Source organism: Rutidosis leptorrhynchoides, chromosome 9 (assembly GCF_046630445.1).
Source record: "Rutidosis leptorrhynchoides isolate AG116_Rl617_1_P2 chromosome 9, CSIRO_AGI_Rlap_v1, whole genome shotgun sequence".
Taxonomy (NCBI): Eukaryota; Viridiplantae; Streptophyta; class Magnoliopsida; order Asterales; family Asteraceae; genus Rutidosis; species Rutidosis leptorrhynchoides.
In genome coordinates, this window is record NC_092341.1 from 277,391,135 (window position 1) to 277,396,267 (window position 5,133).

The window sequence follows — 5,133 nt, forward strand, 5'->3', positions numbered from 1 at the left end:
ATACGCGAAACGGACATCGTTAAAAAAAACTAAATATTTTGAGTTATATTTCATACATATACATACACGTACAACAAACAACCCAATATATTAGATATATTGAGTACCAAACAACGTATATTCAAATTCGACCGCGCGTTGAATGTAACCGCACAACGCGCGGTCGAATTTTTTTCTAGTTAAAACTAAGAGATACTAATATCAATTAATTAAATCTAGAAATATATCTCCTCTGACTTATTAAGATAAGAACGGTCATCAACTATCACTACAAGTTGCATAATTGAACAATAAAGGTTTTTCGAACTAGCATTGTGCATGTCATTATCATTAATTAAAGATTACTTAATTATTAATAGTATTAGTCTGACACCATACAAGATCTTTGATTAATTGTTTTCTAAATCTTGTATCACCGCCATGAACCTTCCCATGATCTTTAACTTTTTATATTCGTTTAATTAGTAGTACAATATATTCAAGTTTGATTTTAATACCACCATTTGCTTGACTTTTAAAAGTCTCAAGAGGCTAGTCACGTTTTAGCATACGAAATTTTATATTGTTTACTAGCTAATCTAGTGTTGGTACGTAGTGAGTTGGAAGATGCAATGGCTAGTAAATGGATTAAATAACTTAGTTTTTAAATAAGAATCTAATCTAACACCCTGTTTTCAAGTTTAATTTTGAACAGAAAAGAAAGTAAATGGAAAGAAAGTAAAAATGAACGGTGTTTTCGAGTTTTATTTTGAAGATAAAAGAAAGAAAGTGGAGAGAAAATTTAGTTAATTTTTCTCCCAATTTTTACTTCGAAATTGAAAGGATATCATTTCCTTCCCGAGTTTTATTGAGCTAGAGTTTCTATTAAGAGATTCAATTACCCATTAAGTTATATGCTATAGTTTTGACTAACTAACTTTTACCGTAGGTTAAACTCACAAATTGGCTATATACCTTTTTAAATGTCTCGATGTTGCCCATATACCCATTTGCGTCCCACTGTCGTCTACAAACTTTCAAAAAATGTACTGATGTCGCCCACTTTACTTTTTTTACCTGTAACGAAAACAATTAATGAGGTAGCTTCTAAGTAGTCATGTCACGTCGGTGATACATCGGAACAGAAACTGAAAGTATATGGGCGACATCGGAACACAACTGAAAGTATATGAGCGACATCGGGACATATAAAAAAAAAGTCAAATAATTAACTTTACCGGTACAACAGGTAAAACCGGTAATGAAATGTTGATATTGGTACATTTTTTGAAAGTTTGTAGACGGTGGTGGAACGCAAATGGGTATATAGGCGACATCGGAACATTTGAGAAAGTATATAGCCAATTTGTGGCTTTAACCCTTTACCATAACAGCAGAAGTTAAATCTTTCCAATTATAAAACAAAACTCATCTATCATATACGGAGTATAAGAATTAATTAATTTGATTATTAATAATATCTTTGGTGGAAGGCTACATTAACCCTATATACTAATAGCCAGTGTAAAAAATTCGATTACTCGCCGATTAATCCCCGATTAATCATTTTTAAGAGCAATCCGTTCCGATTTCCAAAAATCCGTTTAATAAAGCGGTCAACGTCAATTGATGGATCAAAATCAAATTTAGTTATCAAAGTCGGTCAAAGTAAAAAATGGTTAACATTTTATAACGAATTTAAACTAGAATTTTATAGTTTTGAAGTAAAATGAACAATCTTAGACAATCATGTTAAAAATTATCTTTATATTTATGTTTTTTTCTATAGTTACACATATAATTATTAAAATTTAAATGTATACTGTACAATTCGATTAATCTCCGATTAATCCCCGAATTGCCGATTAATCCTTCCAAAGTCCCGACCGATTAATCCCCGAATAGCGAATTTTGCAACCTTGCTAATAGCCATCTAAATTTTGATCGTTTACTTCACAAAAACCTCAAAAACGACATCTCCTTCCTTAATTTAAATACCAAACAATTGGTCCCACTTTCTTCCACCCTCACAACACCAGAGGCTTCTGGCGACTTCTAGCGACACCATCGCCACCAACCATCGTCGTCTTCACCGCCAATCATCGTCGCCGTCGCCACCAACCATCTTCCCCATCACCACCGATGTGTCACCACCGGTGTACTGTTACCAGCCGTCGTATTGTCGGACTAAAAAGGTTAGTGTTTTCTCCGCCGTCACCATCTCCGTGAAACCATCCCTGTCACAACCACCATTATTGTCTCCACCGTCGTGATGCTTTTTTTGTTAAGGTTAGCGAATAATTGTAAAAAATAGAGTTTCCAGATTTCCCGATGACAACAACCGACGAATTAGTTGTTATTTCTGCTTCAAAATGAAAACCCTAGAGGTAAAAATCATACTTATGTTTTCTATTTATGGATTCTTTGTGGATGCGCATATTTTTTATTATTTTTTTTTATCTTTTTTTATGTTAATGCTGGAAAGTAACATAAACAACATCAAAATGAAATTTAACCCTATATGTATAGGTCAAGTTATAACTTTTTTTAAATGTTAATATTGATTAGATTATTGTTAAACACTGAATGGAGATCAATATGCAGTTGCTAGGTTGCTTCTTTTCTGCTCAAGGATATTGAGGTACAATTCACTGATTAAAATACCATTAACAGGCGTTATTTTAATTTATTTTGTTTATCAGTCAGGTGTTTTTTTAGGTGGAATTAGAGGTCATTTTATATTAGATGAATATTTATTTAATGATTTTAGGGCATCCAATGATGAGGCCGGTAAAATGAGATAAACTTTTATTTGAGTTAATCCCTAACTGCATCTACATTTACTTATGGTAGCCAAAACCTAAAAACAATTTCATTTTCGGTTTTACCTTCATTCCTAATCTTAGATATTGATTATTTGTAAACTAATTTCAAAACCTGTATAGTATTTGTCATGCATCATCACTATCTTTGAATTTTATATCGGTTTTGTGTTGATATTTTATATCTTTATCACTTTATGGGCATAAGTATTAAAATTTAGTTATGGTGTAACTTCTAGGTTTGGAAGTTTTTGAAATTGTTAGAAATTCTAAGTGCAATTGTATAAAACAAGTTATCTACATCGTTTTTTTTTTAAAATTTGTATTAGCAAGATTTTGTGCCTAGAATCTTGATGCTGAATCTTATCAATTGAAAGCTAATTATTTCCATCTTAAATTACTTTTATTACTACTGAATTATACATACGACTATTGTTTCAATTTCAATTCTCAGGATGACATAGGTGATGACGCAGCTGATGACTTCCTGATCTGAAGCTGAAAGAGAGGTTGATTTGTATCTATTGATCGATAGGAAAGATCATGTAAGACTAAATAGTATAACTTATCGCTTTTGTATACTTCAATATGTTTCTTTTTATAACTTCAATTGCAGTATAGAGGTTATAATCACATGCATTATTTTAACAAACTAAAAAAAAAAAAAAAAAACTATACGATGAGTTTAGCTACCTCTGTATCAAATTTTTAAGATTTTAATGGTGAAATTTGTATGTTGCAGGTATTAAATATGGTTTTTATGTAATCGTTTACCGGATTGCGCTTTATGTTTGAATTAACAAAGTAGATCAAAATTGGAAAATCTAATGATGTATTGTGATATGAAAACAGAAGCTGCCTATAGTCAAATCACATTCAATTACGGAGATCGAATATATCGGTTGACAAAGTGGATATCAAATCAGGTGGGGTCAGTAATAGAACCGAAAAAGAATGAAGCGAGACAAGAAATAAAAACATAACAGAGAAAAAGGACGAAATTACAAAAGATAAGAAATAATCACCTTCGTTTCTTTACTTCATATTCATATATATAATTATAATTATATAACTTAATTGTTAGTCTATGAATCAATAAAGTTTTTTCAAACAAACTTTTTTTTTCAATATGGTAAAATCGGTCGAACTCAAAGCAGGTGATGATGAGCATATAGTTATGTTGTATTATTTTACATCATGAGAAACTCAAAGCAGGTTCATTTTTTTTATTTCTTTTTTCAGTTGTGTCACATAGTAATAATCCCGCAACATGATTCTCTTCTTCGAATGTGACTCGACTGCATTTTCTACCATAGACTTCCTGCCATGCGAAGATGAGCCATTAGCAGCAGGTAGTTTTCGCTTTGCTTTTTTGTTAAGTTCAATGGTGTTACTTAAAATAGATTTTTGTATGCAATAAGTTGGCTTCATACTTAATGTTCATAACTTTTTTTACAAAACATAATATATCGTATAAAGCCAGCATGTATGTAAAGAAAAACAAGGAATGAAAAGATCCAATATTCAAAAAAAAAAGAAAAAAAAAAGAAAAATGAAACAGTTATTTTTTGTGTTGTTAGTTTCTACTTCCGACCATTCATAGTTTATTCTGATGTTTGTTTAACACTTCAGTGATGTTCGCAATTATGGTGTGTAGTTTCTAAAGTTAATGAAATGGCTGCTATATCTATCGTGCAACAATTCATCAATGTTTGCAACTTCTAATTGTGTAGGTAAGTTTACAATTTTTGTTTTATAACTACACTTTAATTTTGTCATTTAATTTTGATATTGAAGAAGTTCGTTTTGTTGCGTTATCCGGTGTTTCAGATGCTGGGATGATACATTTCGATTCCAATTCTTTACATCATTAATTGTCGCTAGATAATGTTTTTTTATATATTTTTCTTCAATAGTAATATTTTATCTTATATTGTCCGTTTGTTCATATATGTTCTACACTTTAGGTTGCAGCAAACGCTGCTGCATTAGCAGGTATATAACTTAAATTCTTTGTGGATTCAAACGATTGACGTCGACTGAATCATTTTTCTTTTTCGGTTTAATTCTAGGTTTTTTAATCTGTATGGGTTACGCCAGCATCATTTGAAAAATGCTTTGTTCTATTTAGTGTCCTAGAATATGATATAACGATTAAAGATAGTTTTCCCATAACTTCAATGTTTGGACATGTTTTGAGCGGGTTATTGAGGTAGTTTGGGCTGTTTAAATTGCTGATTTACTGCAGATCAGCACCTGCAGTAACAGCAGAGATCTCATGTGCAGCTCTGGAAAGCTTAATGAGTCGGCTTTAACTAGAATTTTATTTCAA